This window comes from Nerophis ophidion, linkage group LG26, assembly GCF_033978795.1.
Source record: "Nerophis ophidion isolate RoL-2023_Sa linkage group LG26, RoL_Noph_v1.0, whole genome shotgun sequence".
Taxonomy (NCBI): Eukaryota; Metazoa; Chordata; class Actinopteri; order Syngnathiformes; family Syngnathidae; genus Nerophis; species Nerophis ophidion.
Window position 1 is genome coordinate 26,610,245 of NC_084636.1, and position 21,342 is coordinate 26,631,586.

The window sequence follows — 21,342 nt, forward strand, 5'->3', positions numbered from 1 at the left end:
CAATAATTATGATGAACATCTTGAACCATTTTTCTTTTTAGATTATTTATGTATTTAACATTTTTATGTCCTATACCGGGGCGGTATAGCTCGGTTGGTAGCGTGGCCGTGCCAGCAACTTGAGGAGTGCAGGTTCGATCCCCACTTCTGCCATCCTAGTCCTCGGGCAAAACACTTTACCCACCTGCTCCCAGTGCCACCCACACTGGTTTAAATGTAACTTAGATATTGGGTTTCACTATGTAAAACGCTTTGAGTCACCAGAGAAAAGCGCTATATAAATATAATTCACTTGACTTCACTTCCTATGGTATATTATTTGTTTATCATTTATTCACTGTTCTGTTACAGAGATCAAGGAAATAGGGCTAAATTGCTATGGTGTGAATAGGGGTAGGCTTAAATAAGCTCCGCTTCTTCCTACTTCCTTTCGAACGTACTGTAATGAAACAAGTGGAAATATGTGATGCATTACATTGCATCGTATGCATGTTCGAAATAAACTGAAACTGAAACGGAACTGAACTGAACTCCAGTGCAAACAAGAACATGGGCCCCAATGTGAAGAGCGCATGCTTAGATAAAGGACTACACCGCGAAGAAAGTTGTTGTTGTTCATATTTCTATGAACTTTCACATAATAAACATGATGACAGGACTCACTGGAAAAAAATATCATAAGTGTCCAAATTTGAAAAGAACCACTATCCATTTGAAAATCTATGTAGAAAACTGAATTATATGAAAATTGGGGCATATGAAAACCCAGGCATGGTAATAATAATCAAAATAGAGTAGAAGACACAAGGGTCCATGCACCGGCAAAATTCTGCTTTTACACAGATCATAATGTATAGTTTTGGTAAACACTGTTCGCAGCCGAGTGTGAAGCGACCGGAATGAGAATCAGCACCTCCAAGTCCGAGTCCATGGTTCTCGCCCGGAAAAGGGTGGAATGCCATCTCCGGGTTGGGGAGGAGACCCTGCCCAAAGTGGAGGAGTTCAAGTACCAAGGAGTCTTGTTCACGAGTGGGGGAAGAGTGGATCGTGAGATCGACAGGCGGATCGGTGCGGCGTCTTCAGTAATGCGGACGTTGTACCGATCCGTTGTGGTGAAGAAGGAGCTGAGCCGGAAGGCAAAGCTCTCAATTTACCGGTCGATCTACGTTTCCATCCTCACCTATGGTCATGAGCTTTGGGTCATGACCGAAGGGATAAGATCACAGGTACAAGCGGCCGAAATGAGTTTCCTCCGCCGTGTGGCGGGGCTCTCCCTTAGAGATAGGGTGAGAAGCTCTGCCATCCGGGAGGAACTCAAAGTAAAGCCGCTGCTCCTTCACATCGAAAGGAGCCAGATGAGGTGGTTCGGGCATCTGGTCAGGATGCCACCCGAACGCCTCCCTAGGGAGGTGTTTAGGGCACGTCCAACCGGTAGGAGGCCACGGGGAAGACCCAGGACACGTTGGGAAGACTATGTCTCCCGGCTGGCCTGGGAACGCCTCGGGATCCCCCGGGAAGAGCTAGACGAAGTGGCTGGGGAGAGGGAAGTCTGGGTTTCCCTGCTTAGGCTGTTGCCCCCGCGACCCGACCTCGGATAAGCGGAAGAAGATGGATGGATGGATGGATGGATGTTAAACAGGTATTGATTTAACCTTGAGGTAGTAGTGGTGTGTAACTGTACTGCGTACATGAATATTTTAACCCATTCCAACCCTCCCGAAGAATGTACAGCAATACGTGCTGGATTAGACAAAGACACACCAGTCCCTTCTCATGCAAGTAGAAAAACGATAACATACATGCTTTGTTTCATCCGCCGCGTCGACGCATAGACGGGGGGTCAACAAAGGGACAAGAGCTGACATGATGGCTAGAGATGCGCATCCACCGCGGGATGGGTTCTTGATAGCGACGGCGGGGTGGATGCTCAGTCATATGAATAATAGCGGGCGGCGAGAGGGCGAGCAGCCATTCTTAACACTCTTCACGCCTTTGTCGGCTGAATGGGAAATAGCGGTGGTGGTGGGAGAAGAGAAGAGCCAGAAGACATTTGACCATAATATTCCACGGTGGGATTTGATATATTGACATCCGCCTAGCTTGTCAGAAGAGTACCGTATTTTTGGGACTATAAGTCGCAGTTTTTTTCATAGTTATTAACACATTACCGTGAAATAACAAATATTATTTATCTCATTCGCGGAAGAGACAAAGAAAATGTCAGCAATCGTCACACACACGTCAACAATCGTCACATACACGTCAACCAATAAGAATTCGGCCGGGGAGGGTCATGGCAGAAGTGCATTGTGGGTCATGGAATGGTAACTGCTATACGCTATATCAGGGGTCACTAAACTTTTTGAAACCAAGAGCTACTTCTTGGGTACTGATTAATGCAAAGGGCTACCAGTTTGATACACACTTAAATAAATTGCCAGAAATAGTAAATTTGCTCAATTTACCTTTAATAAATAAATCTATATATACATTTTAAAAAATGGGTATTTCTGTCTGTCATTCCACCGTACATTTTTTTTCGTTTTACGGAAGGTTTTTTGTAGGGAATAAATGATGAAAAAAACACTTAATTGAACGGTTTAGAAGAAGAGAAAACACAAAAAAAATTTAAAATTTTATTTTGAATCGACTCTTTAAAATTCAAAATTCAACCAAAAAAAATGGAGAAAAACTAGCTGATTCAAATCTTTTTGAAAAAAATTAAAACATAATTTATGGAACATCATTAGTCATTTCTACTGATTAAGATTAATTTTTGAATTTTGATGACATGTTTTGAATAGGTTAAATCCACTTTGAAATAAGATTTAAATTTGATTCTACAGATTTTCTAGATTTGCCAGAATAATTTTTTTGAATTTTAATCATAATAAGTTTGAAGAAATATTTCACAAATATTCTTCGTCGAAAAAACAGAAGCAAAAATGAATAATTAAATTAAAATGTATTTATTAGTCTTTACAATGAAATAAAAAAATACTAGAACATTGATTTAAATTGTCAGGAAAGAAGAGGTAGGAATTTAAAAGATAAAAAGATATATCTGTTTAAAAATCCTAAAATCATTTTTAAGGTTGTATTTTTTCTCTAAAGTTGTCTTTCTGAAAGTTATACGAATCAAAGTCAAAAAATAAATGAATTTATTTCAACAAGTCAAGACCAAGTCTTTAAAATATTTTCTTGGATTTTCAAATTCTATTTGAGTTTTGTCTCTCTTAGAATTAAAAATGTCGAGCAAAGCGAGACCAGCTTGCTAGTAAATAAATACAATTTAAAAAATAGAGGCAGCTTACTGGTAAGTGCTGCTATTTGAGCTATTTTTAGAACAGGCCATCGGGCTACTCATCTGGTCCTTACGGGCTACCTGGTGCCCACGGGCACTGCGTTGGTGACCCTGTGCTATATGCTACTGCCATAGCTATTAAAATGGATCATTTCATCATTGGTGGTAAGTTATAAAAACTGAGAAGGGCTGAACAAAAATGGCACCGGAAAGGAAATCATGTACTGCAGATTACACAATATCAAATAATATTATTTATCTAATTCGCGGAAGCAATCGTCACTCACACGTGGATAGTCATGGCAGAAGTGCATTGTGGGTCATGGAATGCTAACTGCTATATGCTATTGCCGTAGCTATTAAAATGGATCATTTCTTCGATGGTGGTAACTTATAAAAACTGGGAAGGGCTGAACAAAAATTGGGCCGAAAAGGAAATCATGTACTGCAGATTACAAGGTGGACGTTGTGAAATATGCAATAGAAAACGACAAGAGGAAGTGGCGCATACCTTTGGAGTTGGCAGAGTTGTTTAGAAGCGACATCGAGGAAGAAAATTTCATTGGATTTATCGATTAGTGACAGATTGTTTGGTAAATGTATAGCATGTTCTATATGTTATAGTTATTTGAATGACTCTTACCATAAAATGTTACGTTAACATACCAGGCACCTTCTCAGTTGGTTATTTATGCGTCATATAACGTACACTTATTCAGCCTGTTGTTCACTATTCTTTATTTATTTTAAATTGCCTTTCAAATGTCTATTCTTGGTGTTGGATTTTATCAAATAAATTTCCCCCAAAAATGCGATTTATACTCCAGTGCGACGTACATATGTTTTTTTCCTTCTTTATTATGCATTTTCGGCCCGTGCGATTTATACTCCGGAGCGACTTATAATCCGAAAAATACGGTAATATTTATATTTATTCTTTCCAGTGGAACCATGATTTGTGAACCCCTCATTACACACACGTTTCTGTGTACAAATTTTAGACGAGGCCTGGGTCGATAACAAATTGTGCAGGACGATATATTGACTTACAATCTACTGCCAATAAACGATATTATTGTCACCATTATTTTGGGACCAAATTGACCACTGATGAAATGATAAAACAAAACCAGTGAAGTTGGTACGTGGTGTAAAAAGTAAATAAAAACAGAATACAATGATTTGCAAATCCTTTACAACTTGCAAAGACAAGATACTTAACGTTCGAACTGGTAAACTTTGGTATTTTTTGCAAATACAAGCTCATTTGGAATTTGAAGCCTGCAACATGTTTTAAAAAAGCTGGCACAAGTGGCAAAAAAGCAGCTTCAATGAAATGCTCAGTCATTCACAAACAAGGATGGGACGAGGGTCACCACTTTGTGAACAAATGCGTGAGCAAATTGTCAAACCGTTTAAGAACAACATTTCTCAACGAGCTATTGCAAGGAATTTAGGGATTTTACTATCAAAAAGTTCAGAGAATCTGGAGAAATCACTTCACGTAAGCGAAGATATTACGGACTTTTGATCCCTCAGGCGGTACTGCATCAAAAACTGACATCAGTGTGTAAAGGATATCACCACATGGGCTCAGGAACACTTCAGAAAACCACTGTCAGTAACTACAGTTTGTTGCTGTATCTGTAAGTGCAAGTTAAAACTCTACTGGGGCGGCGTGGCGTAGTGGGTAGAGCGGCCGTGCCAGAAACCTGAGGGTTGCAGGTTCGCTTCCTACCTATTGACATCCAAATCGCTGCCGTTGTGTCCTTGGGCAGGACACTTGCCCCCGGTGCCGCTCACACTGGTGAATGAATGATGAATGAATGATTGGTGATGGTCGGAGGGGCCGTAGGCGCAAACTGGCAGCCACGCTTCCGTCATTCTACCCCAGGGCAGCTGTGGCTACAGATGAAACTTACCACCACCAGGTGTGAATGAATGATGGTTTCCCACATCTCTGTGAGCGCTTTGAGTATATAATAATAGAAAAGCGCGATATAAATCTAATCCATTATTATTATTATTATTACTATGCAAAGCCAAAGCCATTTATCAACAACACCCGGAAACGAAAGAATAGGTTACACTAATATTACATCATATTATACCGCTGTTGTGGATTTTAGTTCTTTCCTTTAACCCAGATGGCGTCCCGCCTCTTTTACACCTGTCATACTACGGAAGCCGAAAAAAAGGGCTGTTGGTAAGGGGCTACTGATGCCGATTTTGTTATAGCTGAAAGGAAATATGACAACAATTAGAACCTCCTTCAGAATCAGCAATAAAACAATTATTTTTCATGGAAGGAACAATTCTGTCGACCAATCAACCGAGCTAGCTTGCCAGATACTAAACGAACCCCCCTGGCAGCCATTTGAACAAATGCTGTTGTTTATCTCCTTCCTTTACACTCTCCCTTTCACATCTTCCTGAATGAGTTTCCAGCACAAGTCTTTCTTCCAGCACCTTAAAAAGTCTCACAAACGTCAACAGGGACAACACACATGAGCTTGTGCGCCACTGAGGAGAGGCAACAATATAAAAACCAGAGCCACGCCGCAGCAAGAGCGTTAAAACGTGAGCGTGGCGAGATGCACCCTGCTGAGAGTGTAACATCCCTCCACTTTTCCACAAGCTTCACACGACCGTGCTCCAAACTGGAAAACAGGTGATCTAAAGAAGTGACTGGGGGATTTTATAATTTTCATTCCAGTTTGCGCTTTGTGTGTCGGCACGTTAGCAGGGAAGGGGGCGTAAACCCCTGCAGAAAATAGACTGGCGTGACCTACATATCCACGAGGCTCCTTATTAGCATACACAGGATTATTATGCACATAGACACACGCCAGATAACAGTGACTTGTGTCATAGAGACAGCTAAGAGAGAAGGCTATTTTACATTATTTGCATTGTGTCCTTTGTTTGCCGTTAACCGTCTCGACACAAGAGCAGATGGCACGCTCTCTCACACACGAGCGTGGTTAATAGTAAATGGACACACACGTACACCCTATGTGAGCGACCCCCTCTAACAATGATTAGAATTTTACTCATTTTCATGACGGTGCGCTTCAATTTACATGATGGCACGCGACACACAAGCTGTCTTAACAATGTGTTAGGCATTTGTTTGCAATTTTAAACACAAGAAGGTGAAACGACCACTCGGAAATACACATGAAAAAAACCTCAACACACGCATATTAGGGTTCAATTATTACAATTTTTCATGATGAGACAACACTGAAGTGCAGGTTTCAGTTAGCTAGAGGTCAGAGGTCATTGACATGACCCTCCCCTCCCCATGCAAAGACATGACAATGACTTTGGCTTTCCGGCACGCTTTTATTCTCCTTTTAACTTCAGCTAAGATTGCAAAATCCACTTCGTCTTTCTCAGGTTAGAATGTACATTATTTTGGACATAATTGTATTACATTAGGTCAGTGGTACTTGAAGGTATGCCAAGGGGTACGTGATTTTTTTTTTTTAAATATCTTAAAAATAGCAACAATTCAAAAATCCTTTATAAATATGTTTATTGAATAATACTTCAACAAAATATGAATGTAAGTTCATAAACTGTGAAAAGAAATGCAACAATGCAAAATTTTATGTTGACAGCTAGATTTCTTGTGGACGTGTTCCATAAATATTGATGTTAAAGATTTCTTTTTTTGTGAAGAAATGTTTAGAATTAAGTCCATGAATCCAGATGGATCTCTATCACAATCCCCAAAGAGGGCACTTTAAGGTGATGATTACTTCTTTGTGTAGAAATCTTGATTTATAATTGAATCACTTGTTTATTTTTCAACAAGTTTCTAGTTGTTTTTATATCTTTTTTCCAAATAGTTCAAGAAAGACCACTACAAATGAGCAATATTTTGCACTGTTTTGCAATTTAATAAATCAGAAACTGATGACATAGTGCTGTATTTTACTTCTTTATCTCTTTTTTTCAACCAAAAATGCTAAGGGGGTACTTGAATTAAAAAAATGTTCACAGGGAGTACATCACTTAAAAAGGTTGAGGACCACTGCATTAGGTTATACAATATTATATTATATTTTATTATATTAAAGGGACAAGCCGTAGAAAATAGATTGTTGTATTACATTATGTTATACTAATATTATATTATATTAAAGGGACAAGCGGTAGAAAATGGATGGATATTATATTATGTTACGTTATATTATGTAATACAATACAATATTATGTTTTATTACATTATATTCATATTGTATCATGTTATATTCATATTTCATGCCATTTTGGGACATCTTGTATATCTTATAAAAATTATATTAATAATAATCATAATAATAACGGGCAGTACGTGTCAGAGGGGTTAGTGCATTTACCTCACAATACGAAGGTCCTGAGTATTCCTGGGTCCAATCCCGGGCTCGGGATCTTTCTGTGTGGAGTTTGCATGTTCTCCCCGTGACTGCGTGGGTTCCCTCCGGGTACTCCAGCTTCCTCCCACCTCAAAAAACACGCACCTGGGGATAGGTTGATTGGCAAAATTAAATTGACCCTAGTGCGTGAATTTGAGTGTGAATGTTGCCTGTCTATCTGTGTTGGTCCTGCGATGAGGTGGCGACTTGTCCAGGGTGTACTCCGCCTTCCGCCCGAATGCAGCTGAGATAGGCTCCAGCGACCCCCCCGCAACCCCAAAAGGGACAAGCGGTAGAAAATGGATGGATGGATGATAATAATAATGATAGTAAAAATGAAAATAAAAATACATAATCAAAGTACTGTATATAATTAATTTATCATTTTTAAAATGATTGTATATATATATATATATATATATATATATATATATATATATATATATATATATATATATATATATATATATATAGCATATGATTTTTATGTTTTATAAATTTTCTCTGTGTCACTATTACAATACATTCCATTGTTTTATTATTATTATTATTATTATTCACTATTATTGTTTGATGTTGCTCTTATTGTTATTATTTTAATGCCAAGTTATTATTATTATTTTCACGTTCAATGCTGTGCCAACCCCACCAGCACAGGGTGGTAACACTAATAGAATCTGTAAATAAAAGGCTATAAAAATCTACTATGTATAAACATACACCAGGAACTACATAACGAGATCCAACACAAGAGCTGTATCATTAAAAGCCTTTTATATATCTAATAAGAGTAATAATGGGTATTGTAGTTTGCAGTAGTGAACCGCATCAAACTGGGTACGGTTACCAATATTTTGGTTTGCTCATAAAGAAACTAAATAAGGGAACCAGCAGCTCCCTCAGTAATGCCTTGCAACATGTTGTCAATAAAAAATTATCATTATTATGTTTGTTGGTACAATGTTGTCATTAAATTGTGCAGGTGTTTTTGGGGGCTCTAGTTTGTAACACAACAGTTCTCCTTGTCTCTTTCTCCTCTGTGCTGCTTTTCCTCTCTCTTTCTCCTCCTTCACATCACTCACTTCGCCCCCCACCCCCCCTTCCTCTTCATTGCTGAGCAGCATCCCCAGGACAACTATTAATCATAGGCAGAAATGATAGATGCGTTGCACACCGGCAATGTCATCTATTTTACCTAAGTATGTGCCGTACATGTGTGCTGCATATCTAATCGATGGGGGCGTGGAAACAACAACAACACAGCCTCTTGAAACACAGGCTTTCAGGGAATAGATACGTGTAACACAAGTCCTATGAAGTCTGAAATAGAATTACGACCACTTCTATGACATTTCCACCAATGTAGTTGATCAAGAATGCTGCACGGCATACGATCCAGTTAGTCCAGTCTCTACATGCTTGCATTTTTTGTTCTAAAAGGAGGTCCTGTTGTTAGATTGCTACCTGACAATGTTTTTGTTTATGACTCTTCTTAACATGGCATTTACTTTGGTTTCGGTCAGACTTCGGATATCCATCCATCCATTCTCTAAAGCTTATTCCCTTTTGGGGTCGCGGGGGGCGCTGGCGCCTATCTCAGCTACAATCGGGCGGAAGGCGGGGTACACCCTGGACAAGTCGCCACCTCATCGCAGGGCCAACACAGATAGACAGACAACATTCACACTCACATTCACACACTAGGGCCAATTTAGTGTTGCCAATCAACCTATCCCCAGGTGCATGTCATTGGAAGTGGGAGGAAGCCGGAGTACCCGGAGGGAACCCACGCACTCACGGGGAGAACATGCAAACTCCACACAGAAAGATCCCGAGCCTGGATTTGAACCCAGGACTGCAGGTCGATATTCATTTAAATTTTGTTCAGAACGCTAAGGACTGAGGGGTCAGTCTTATTTTGAATATTCTAGAGAACCAGCGTCCCGCACAGTAGACATTTGGTTATGGTCAGTTTATTTTGTCCGAGTTACAGGAGCACTTTACTGTACTAAAGGACCTACTGCAAAAAAAGCTAGTTAAAGATCACATCTATGAGAGCACTCCTGTGGTTTTCGGAATCTGTTGCAAAAATGTGAGTCTCTCACTAGTTTTTTTAACTGGACTCGCAGAACATAGGATGAATCGGTCAATCCATGTAAAAGCAAAACTTTAGTTCAGACTAAGCTTTTCAATCTGGCCCGCCGTACATTACCAAACAATTATTTTAGATCTTTAAGATCGAAACTCTAGTTGCCATTATGATGTGCAGTGATGTTTTCAAATTACCGTAAATCTTGAACTGAACTGAAAAGTATTTTAATGATTGGAATCTGCGCTTTTGCATGATATACTAGTTACTATGGTAATGTAAGTCACAGCAGCTCAGTCGAGGCACCAAGCAGTGTGGGTATGGAGCGTTTCCACAGAGTGTTTCCGGAGCGGCCGGCCTGAAATGCGGGTGTCGGGGACAGAAGAGGAAGGAGATTTTTAGAACAAAGTTCTTTAGCTTAGTGATATATCAGATAGATTGAAGGTGGGGTTTCTTTTAGCCTTCGCGTTCATATTTTGCTGTGTTTGTTGCATTTTTGTTTCGTTTCGCTTGATATGTAAAATTTTGCAGATGATGTAGTCCTGATGGCTTCATCTGGCCGGGATCTTCAGCTCTCACTGGATCGGTTCGCAGCCGAGTGTGAAGCGACCAGAATGAGAATCAGCACCTCCAAGTCCGAGTCCATGGTTGGAGTGCCATCTCCGGGTTGGGGAGGAGACCCTGCCCCAAGTGGAGGAGTTCAAGTACCTATGAGTCTTGTTCACGAGTGGGGGAAGAGTGGATCGTGAGATCGACAGGCGGATCGGTGCGGCGTCTTCAGTAATGCGGACGTTGTATCGATCTGTTGTGGTGAAGAAGGAGCTGAGCCGGAAGGCAAAGCTCTCAATTTACCGGTCGATCTACGTTCCCATCCTCACCTATGGTCATGAGCTTTGGGTCATGACCGAAAGGATAAGCTCACGGGTACAAGCGGCTAAAATGAGTTTCCTCCGCCGGGTGGCGGGGCTCTCCCTTAGAGATTGGGTGAGAAGCTCTGCCATCCGGGAGGAGCTCAACGTAAAGCCGCTGCTCCTCCACATCGAGAGGAGCCAGATGAGGTGGTTCGGGCATCTGGTCAGGATGCCACCCGAACACCTCCCTAGGGAGGTGTTTAGGGCACGTCCAGCTGGTAGGAGGCCACGGGGAAGACCCAGGACACGTTGGGAAGACTATGTCTCCAGGCTGGCCTGGGAACGCCTCGGGATCCCCCGGGAAGAGCTAGACGAAGTGGCTGGAGAGAGGGAAGTCTGGGCTTCCCTGCTTAGGTTGCTGCCCCCGCGACCCGACCTCGGATAAGCGGAAGATGATGGATGGATGGATGGATGGATGATATGTGAAATATGTCGATCGAGAACGGGTGTGAAGTTCTCATGTTGTCAATATTCAGTGTTTTATCGTTGATAGTAAATATTGTAAATCACACATTCTTTATTTTCATGTACATTCTGGGTGTCTCATTCAGTAATAAAACTTAAAATTCAATTCCGTTTTTTAAGACTAACATTTTTAGCATTCAATCAGACATTATAGTGAGGTTTTGTATTAGCGTTTTTAAAAATGAGATGTACAAGCCCCCAGACACATTTTGTTTTCTGTTAAGTTTGGGGTGCCATGTCATCTGCTGGTGTTGGTCCACTGTGGTCCTGAAAGACTCTCAGACTATAAGAATCAAAATTCTCTGATCATAAGAGGCGAAGCAGGAGCTCATTGGCGTGAATGCCAGTTGTCAAATTTGGAGGTAACCAGGTACTGCTCATCACCAAGCCAACACCATCCCGACAATAAAGGATTGTGTTGGCAGCATCATGCTGTGGGAATGGGATAGGAACTGGGAGACTAGGTGTGGATAATGTATCACTGATGCAGACCAATAAGGAATGCACAACATGCCAAGATGCCAGTGGTGTGCCTTCAGGGCCAGCAAGGCCTTCTCTGCTGGCCTAACATAACCAGAAATCATGATGATGATTACAGATAAAAGTATTTTTTAATTCACTTTCCCTAAATATCTAAAATTATTCATATTCTCTTCATGTCCTAGTATGCTTTTTCCAGTGCTGTTGTTTTTAGGTTAGAATTTGTATCCTATCAGAATTCAGCTGGATTATGTTGCTATGCTGTACGAAATTTCCCCAGGGCTTTCAGAATCAACAATGCAGGCGTCTGTGCGCTGTAAGTGAACGGACACATAGAGTTGATAGACGATTGCGATAGCCAATCAGATATCAAGTTGTTGTCAGTAAGGCCTTCTAGCTGGCCTTACGCTGTGATTGGATACCAAGTGAGTATCCAATCACAAGTTGCGAAAGCAGGAAGCGGCACCGAAGCCAATCCAATCTACTTTATTTATATAGCACATTTAAACAACAATAACGTTTCCAAAGTGCTGCACAGCCATGTTAAAAACAATTGTAAAAAAAATAAAACAAAAATAAAATTTAAAAAAAGTATATATATATATATATATTATGCTCCACCAATGACTGAATTAAAACAAAAAATAAATGAATATAAAACCAATAAAAACAATATAAAAACAAATATGATTAAAAACTATTTTAAAGGGTAAAATCAATTAAAACAGTAAAATAGAAATCAAAGTGTATAAAAAACACAGAGAACAACAGAGAACCACACAACTCACGTAGTGTTAAAAGCCAAAGAATAAAAGTGGGTCTTAAGACGAGACTTAAAACACTCCACTGTGGAAGCAGTTTGAACATGGAGGGGCAGAGTGTTCCAGAGCTTAGGGCCGACCACAGAGAAGGCCCTGTCTCCCCTGGTCTTGAGTCTGGTCTTGGGCACCACGAGCTGGAACTGGCTCTCGGACCTCAGAGCGCGCGCAGGAATGTAAATTTGGATAAGGTCCGAGATATATTGAGGTGCCAGTCCATGTAAAGATTTAAAAACAAACAGCAATGTTTTAAAATCAATTCTAAAATGAACAGGGAGCCAGTGCAAACTCTGAAGAATTGGGGTTATATGCTGGCGTTTCCTGGCCCCTGTTAAAAGTCGTGCTGCCGCGTTCTGGACTAACTGCAACCGGGAGAGAGCTTTTTGGCTAATGCCAGCATAAAGTGCATTGCAGTAGTCCAGGTGACTTGAAATAAAAGCATGCACGACTTGTTCAAAAAGGTTAAAAGATAAAAACGGTTTAACCTTTACTAAAAGACGAAGGTGATAAAAACACGATTTTAAAACGCCATTGACTTGTTTGTCTAGTTTAAAATGGCTGTCTATAGTGACGCCAAGGCTGGTGACTTTGGGACGCACATCATTTTGCAATGGTCCCAAGTCAGTGAGGCCCGGACCAAAAACTAAAATTTCCGTTTTTCCCTCATTCATTATTAAAAAATTCTGGGCTAACCAAGCCTTGACGTCACATAGACAGTTAAGAAGGGGTGTCAGGGGGCCGTAGAAAGCCACAGAAAACTCGCTGGTACTGACAAAGAAGGAGAGCAACATGTTGATAAAGTGGCAGATATGTATTTGCAAAGCCATTTTCAATAAGGATACTTAAGAGAAACTACAGAGAAGGGAAGTTATCCCGGCTGAGAAATGGTTTGCCCGCGACTTTCACACGAATCAACCGACTACGAGCGGTACCACTGGCTTATACGGCGTCAAATATGTGCTACAACTTGTGAGTTCAAATATTTTATTTCTTCATTTTTTCATGTATCATTTATTTTATAAAATTTCTTTAATTTTGACAGTAAGATATTTAATTGCTGTAGCTGGTTTATTGAATGTTAAATGCGCCGAAAAATGGACCGTTTTGCACAATTTTGAGGGGTTTTAATGCCCAGTAGTGTGCAAATGGGTTTCTGTATAATATCTCCAGTTGCGTCCATGTGGTGACATAAATTACGGTATTTTGAGAGGGGAAGTCGGACATCACTGAAGGCCTAGGTGAGAAATGCATGGCCCGCCACTGAAAAGTAACAATGGGTTGTACTTGGGTTGTACTTGTATAGCGCTTTTCTACCTTCAAGGTACTCAAAGCGCTTTGACACTACTTCCACATTTACCCATTCACACACACATTCACACACTGATGGAGGGAGCTGCCATGCAAGGCGCTAACCAGCACCCATCAGGAGCAAGGGTGAAGTGTCTTGCTCAGGACACAACGGACGTGACGAGGTTGGTACTAGGTGGGATTTGAATGTACAGACTGAGACATCCTGGATGAAAACCAACGCTCCAAACCAACCTGATGGAGCTTGAGCTGCAAAGAGGAATGCGTGAAACAGCTTAAAGATAGATGTGCCAAGCTTGTGGCATCGTATTCAAAAAAGACTTGAGGCTGTAATTGCTGCCAAAGTTGCACCAACAAAGTATTGAGCAGAGAGTCTGAATACTTATGTAAATGTGATTTTTAAGTTTTTATACATTTGCAACATCTTTTACATTTCTGTTTTTTTTGGGGGGTCGAGATGGGGTGCTGAGTGTACATTAATGGGAAATAAAATTTACTTTTTTGGTATTAGCAATTGGCTGCAATGAAACAAAGAGGAGTAAATGATAAAACACCAACAAAATAAGTCTAAACCCTAGGTTTAGTTGTAATGAGTCACAGACACATACAGTGTGTCCAATGTTGGAAGTGCCATCCATCCATCCATTTTCTACTGCTTATTCCCTTTTTGCGGTCGCGGGGGGCGCTGGCGCCTATCTCAGCTCCAATCGGGCGGAAGGCGGGGTACACCCTGTACAAGTCGCTACCTCATCGCAGGGCCAACACAGATAGACAGAGAACATTCACACTCACATTCACACACTAGGGCCAATTTAGTGTTGCCAATCAACCTATCCCCAGGTGCATGTCTTTGGAAGTGGGAGGAAGCCGGAGTACCCGGAGGGAACCCACGCATTCACGGGGAGAACATGCAAACTCCACACAGAAAGATCCCGAGCCTGGATTTGAACCCAGGACTGCAGGACCTTCGTATTGTGAGGCAGACGCACTAACCCCTCTCCCACCGTGAAGCCGAAGTGGATGTTGTTTATTTTTAAATGCGTAAACATCTGTAGTTTATTGTCTGAATGTATTAACTATAAACCTTCTATTCTATTAAAGTAAAATACAGAACGGACATTACTTATGTGAAATACACAATGGATGTTATACTTTTGTTATGTTTATGTAAAGAAATAAAACTGAGGAAGGAAAATAATTCAAAAGAAGGAACAGCAATCCTCAACAAAACTTCTGGAGCTTCTGTTTCTTCATGCTGTTAACACATGCTGGAAACAAGTGGCGAGGGGAGGATAAAGATTTTATTGACAGTGCAGTGTGAATACTGATGTTTACTTTGCAATTCTGTAAACACCGTCTCAAATAAATATAACCTGCGGATGCACTTTCTGATGAAACATCCACATTTTGATGTCCGGCCTCTGAGCCCTTGGGCTCTTGAAACCTCCTTATGATGTAGTTTAATAGCCCTGGTGTACGCAAACAGTATTGAGAGATTTGATAATGAGGACACAAACCTGAGGTTAAATCTGTCTCTCTTCTCAGTCTTCCTGCATTTGTCCGAGGAGATAAATCAAAAATAATTGCCCGGTGTCCTTGCAACACTGACCACACAATGCAATCAGATATCATTCACCGCTCAGCCATCAAGGGTCGGTACCTAAAAAAAACAGACAACATGGGATAATTGTTTATCATAGTTTATAAATAATAGGTAGAGTCTTCATTGTAACAATGTGATCTCTTTTTATTAGCATTCTGTCCTCTCTACACACAGCATCATGTCATCATGACATGTACTATGTAGACGCTGCTTGTGTCTGCATCAGCGTCTTTTACACCATGTCAACAAGGCTCTGGAACATTTGGACACTTTTACCAATGTCACTACAGCAGGGGTGCCCATTACGTCGATCGCGAGCTACCAGTCGACCGCGGGGGGTGTGTCAGTTGATCTCCAGCCAGGCTTTTAAAAAAAATAGACCTAAAAATTAGTGATCATCAATCTTCACCAAGACGTCACTTAAATTACATTCACGGTACCGGAGGGTCTTGTGAGATGACGCTGGCTGCTGCAAGATCATTATTATTAAAAATGACCGAAAGGAAGGCGAGAAACAATTTTTATTTCAACAGACTCTCGCGCCGTACCTTCCGTCAAAACTCTAAAGGCCGACTGCACATTTCCTATCTTCACAATAAAAGCCCTGCTTCATGCTGCCTGCGCTAACTAAATACAGAGTCTCGGAAAACTGGCGTGCACAAGCGATCCCTCAGAAAGCTGGCGTGCACATCACTTGTGCACGCCAGCTTTCCGAGACTCTTATTTTGTTAGCGCAGGCAGCATGAAGCAGGGCTTTTATTGTGAAGATAGGAAATGTGCAGTCGGCCTTTAGAGTTTTGACGGAAGGGACGGCGCGAAAGTCTGTTGAAATAAAAAGTGTTTTCTCGCCTTCCTCTCTGTCATTTTTTCATAATAATGAACTGGCAGCAGCCAGCGTCATCTCACAAGACCCTCGGGTGCCGTGAATGTCAATCAAGCAAGCTACGGAATTCGACGCCAATGTTTTTCTTGTAAAGTGTATGGAAGCTGGATGAATTAGATGCCAAAAACCAACCACTTTCATGTGGTATTGTACAGAAAGGACAACTTTTTTTCTCCTCCATTTGAAAATGTGGGCGTTATCATCATTACTGTCTGATTCCAATCAATGCAAGTCATCAGAATCAGGTAATACACCAACTTATATTCTTGTCTTCGTGAAAGAAAGACATCTATATGTGTTACACATGCTTGTATTATCATTAAACACATTTAACTTGTTTACAAAAATGTCTCTTTCATAAATAAATAAATATAAATGATATATATAAATGAGGTAGATCCCCTCAAGTTGGTCAATTGAAAAGTAGCTCGCCTGCAGAAAAAGTGTGGGCACCCCTGCACTACAGGAAAGAAAAAACTCAAATAAACAAGTTGAATGAGCACATGGAGTCATACCCTTTTGTGAGACAAAAAGGTCAACCTATTATGTCCTTCAGAGGGCCAAACTTCTTTCAAATTCTGGATTTTATAACAATGTAAAAACTATTTGGCTTCGCTACACATCTTTAAAAAAAATCCTACAAATGAATCTTTGCAAACTTGTTTTTTGGGCAACAAGTTTTTTTGTTTCCTTCATCGGGACATACTAACCTAGCATGATGTTGCAGGTAAAATGTGAGTGTAATTTTAGCACTGCAGCTCAATGGTCCCCAACCACCCGTCCATGACACGTTTGCTACCGGGCGCGCAGAAGCATTAAATCATTTATAAACAACCGCATTTTTCCCAAACTTATTTGCCTGTCCCACTAGATACACTGGGAAGAATAGCTGTCTACATTTAAGAAAAAAAGACTAGATTTTAGAAAAAAAATACTAAAAACTATTGAATTTAATTTGCTGCATGGACAGATAATTTTACATCCTTAATTAATTGTTTGAATGCTTTGGAGCCTATCGTTTTCCACACCAAAATGAATCTATTTATTAAACTTCTTCTCCAGATTTTGGCACACTCTACCTTCCACATTTTTCACCTGATTCAAACCGTTGTAACTTTAAACTGTTGAAACTATTAGAGAATCGTGGGCTTTCCCTTGGAAAATTCCAAAAATTCCCAGATTTGCCAGAATTCCAGGTTTTCCGGGGCATTTTTCTCATTCAAAATGAATTGGCCATTTTTCAAACTTCCACCATTTCCACATTTTTTAAACCGATTCAAACCATTTCACCTTCAACACATTCCACCATCATGGAAATTCAAACTCCCCTTTTTCCAAGTTCAAAGAAATTACGGAATTTTCCAGAATTCCTAGTTTTCCGAAACCCTATTTCTACCCTTTTTTGTGGCGACTACTCCTTCCACATTTTTTCAACACATTTCAACCCTTCCACCGTCATACTATTCCTCTTAATTAGGGAAAAAAAAACGAAGCTGTTTTTTGAACTGTAAAAATTCCTGGTTTTCACGAAATTCCGGGAATTCCATTTCTCAACTCAACATGTTACTACTTCAACATTTTTTGACCGATTTGAAAAATTCCAACACCAACCATTTCAACTCATTTAGACCATTCAAGTTTTTAACCATTTTAAAAAAAGTCCTGCTTTTCCCGGAATTCCCAATTTTTTTTTAGAAAATCCCATTGAAATCAATGGGATATTCTTCAGAGTTCCACAACTCCCACATTTTTAATCTGATTCAAACTGTTCCAACTTCAAAATATTCAGCCTGTTTGTGTCAGAGTTTGTTGTTGATGAACCCCATGATGCAGAGATGGAGGCAGGCATGGGGTGAGAAAACATGAATCAATATAAAATACTAGAACAAAACCAAACAAAAGGTACAAACAAAAAGTGCGCACGTGGGCGGATAACAAACAAAAAGGCCTAGCGTGGAAGCTAGCAGGTATCTAGCAGGAAATAGAAGTCGTATTTATAATAGGAAATCAAACTGGAAGCAGGGAACAAAAGACAGAAACCTAAAAACTTCTAACTAAATATAGCTTACCGCAACGCTGCATTGACTCGACAAGATACGACAGGTAGCAATGACAAGAGTGACAAGAAGTGACATCGACAAGATAATAATCCAGCACTGACTGGAAGACAAAGCAGGTACAAATAGGAGCGGGCTGATTGACACCAGGTGTGGCCAGGTGCCAATCAGCCGCAGCTGAGGGTAAACAAAGCACTCAGGGAGACAAACAGGAAACCTAACCAAAATAAGAGTGCTGACAGGAACTAAGGACAGGATATACTAAAGACACAGAGGAAAAACTAAAACACAAACAAACTGTCAGTGGCAAGCCTGACAGTTTGGGAATTGAGTCCTCTTCTTCAACAATTTTTTGTTTTTAAATCCAGGATTTCAGTTCAACGTCAGCATTGGAGCATTCACACGCAATTCCTTCAGGAATTGCCTCATCTAGTTATCTAGTATTATTTGTATATCGAGAAATCAGCACGACTTTAAAGATATAATTAAGTATTTTTTTTCTGAAAACAGGCCTTATTCAATTTGAAATTCTTAAACTGAGCATCCTTAGATGTTGGAAAATTTTAGTGGGGGTAAAACTAAAATATCTTTTAAAATTAAACTAGACTTGAAAAAATAAAACCATTCATGCTAAAATTAGGTTTAGTCAGAGATAAAAACAAATAAAACACTCTTAAAAATCAGAAAATGTATGGAACAAAAATGTTCAATCTTGGCAAGTGGCAAATAATTTGCAGTGCACACCAATTATTTTGTTCATAGATGTATAATAAAACTCCTGATGGAAGTCGCCATTTGTTATATTTGTTATAGCTTTGTTACATGATACATTGCACATTAATGAACATATAATATGTAAATGTGCCAGATTGTAGCCAAAGGCTAATTTCCATCTGCAGTCCCCAGGTGCATATACTGTCAACCTGCCGGGGACCATCTCATCGTACAGAAACAAGCTAATTCAGCGTTATGGTGAGTTGTATTTTTACTACACTTATTTTTGCTGTATTAATCTGCCACATGTGGAAGGCCGGACCGTGAAAATAATGCCTACATCAAACCGGCCCCTGGCTAACATAGCTATGCCAGTGTTGATAATTTGTTAGTACAAGTTACATTGTTTTGAATAGACTTTTTTTTGCATCACATGATAGTGACATTATGTGGTTGCAATGCAGATTTTTACATTCAGTATCAAAAGTAAAATGTAATGAAAAAACAAAAATGGATAATGAATAATGCATATTGCGCATGTGTAGATTAAAAAAATCAAGAAATATGGCATGGATTCCAAGCAGGCACAATACATTGATACAATGTTGATTATACATACATGTCCTTTAAAACTGACATTGAAACAACGTTGCAAAATTGAGACAATGTAAATTGAGACACGGTTAATGTCTACCGTTAGATCTACGTTGTTGGTTAGGAAATGACCAAATTTCAATGGCGAAATTAACGTCACATTCTGACATTGAATAAACGTTGTCAAAAAGCATTTTTCGACGTACTGTATTTGCGTTGTCAAATATTAGTTGGAAAATGACCAAATTCCAATGGTCAGATCAACGTTAGAATCCATCCGTCAGAATCCATCCGTTTTCCACCGCTTGTCCCAACATTGATTACAAATTGCCAAAAAGCATGTTGTTGTTGTTTCAACTTTGTATTTGTCTTGTCAAATATTAATTGGAAAATGGCCAAAATTCAATGGTCATATGAACGCCAGAATCCATCCATCCATCCATTTCCTACCGCTTGTCCCAACATTAATTAAATGTTGTCAAAAGGCATGTTGTTTCAACGTTGTATTTGTGTTGTCAAATATTGATTGGAAAATGACCAAAATTCAATGATCAAATCAACGTCAGAATCCATCCATCCATCCATCCATTTCCTACCGCTTGTTCCAATATTAATTAAACGTTGTCAAAAAGCATGTTGTTTCAACGTTGTAATTGTGTTGTCAAATATTGTTTGAAAATGACCAAAATTCAAAGGTCAAATCAACATCGGAATCCAACATGGATTAAACGTTATCAAAAAGCATGTTGTTTCAACGTATTATTGTGTTGTCAAATATTGGTTGGAAAATTACCAAAATTCAATGGTCAGAGGAACGTCAGAATCCATCCATCAGAATCCATCCATCAGAATCCATCCGTTTTCCACCGCTTGTCCCAACATTGATTACACATTGTCAAAAAGCATGTTGTTGTTGTTTCAACTTTGTATTTGTCTTGTCAAAAATTAATTGGAAAATGGCCAAAATTCAATGGTCATATAAACGCCAGACTCCATCCATCCATCCATTTTCTACCGCTTGTCCCAACATTAATTAAATGTTGTCAAAAGGCATGTTGTTTCAACGTTGTATTTGTGTTGTCAAATATTGATTGGAAAATGAACAAAATTCAATGATCAAATCAACGTCAGAATCCATCCATCCATCCATTTCCTACCGCTTGTTCCAATATTAATTAAACGTTGTCAAAAAGCATGTTGTTTCAACGTTGTAATTGTGTTGTCAAATATTGTTTGAAAATGACTAAAATTCAAAGGTCAAATCAATATCGGAATCCAACATGGATTAAACGTTATCAAAAAGCATGTTGTTTCAACGTATTATTGTGTTGTCAAATATTGGTTGGAAAGTTACCAAAATTCAATGGTCAGATCAACGTCAGAATCCATCCATCAGAATCCATCCATCAGAATCCATCCGTTTCCACCGCTTGTCCCAACATTGATTACAAATTGCCAAAAAGCATGTTGTTGTTGTTTCAACTTTGTATTTGTCTTGTCAAAAATTTATTGGAAAATGGCCAAAATTCAATGGTCATATGAACGCCAGAATCCGTCCATCCATCCATTTTCTACCGCTTGTCCCAACATTAATTAAATGTTGTCAAAAGGCATGTTGTTTCAACGTTGTATTTGTGTTGTCAAATATTGATTGGAAAATGACCAAAATTCAATGATCGAATCAACGTCAGAATCCATCCATCCATCCAT

At 39.7% G+C, this 21,342-nt stretch overlaps 1 long non-coding RNA gene across 3 annotated transcripts in view; it reads right to left on the reverse strand.

The window, feature by feature from the left end:
- Nucleotides 1-7,687: 7,687 nt before the first annotated feature.
- The window catches only part of LOC133543461 (uncharacterized), an 86,179-nt gene continuing 72,524 nt past the window's right edge, over nucleotides 7,688-21,342 (reverse strand). For 2 of the 3 annotated variants that reach the window (XR_009804383.1, XR_009804384.1), the window contains one exon: nucleotides 14,999-15,441. This is a non-coding gene — a long non-coding RNA (uncharacterized LOC133543461). Of the gene's footprint in view, nucleotides 7,816-14,998; nucleotides 15,442-21,342 lie in introns of those variants that run through there. The other variant, XR_009804385.1, reaches the window with a different exon arrangement.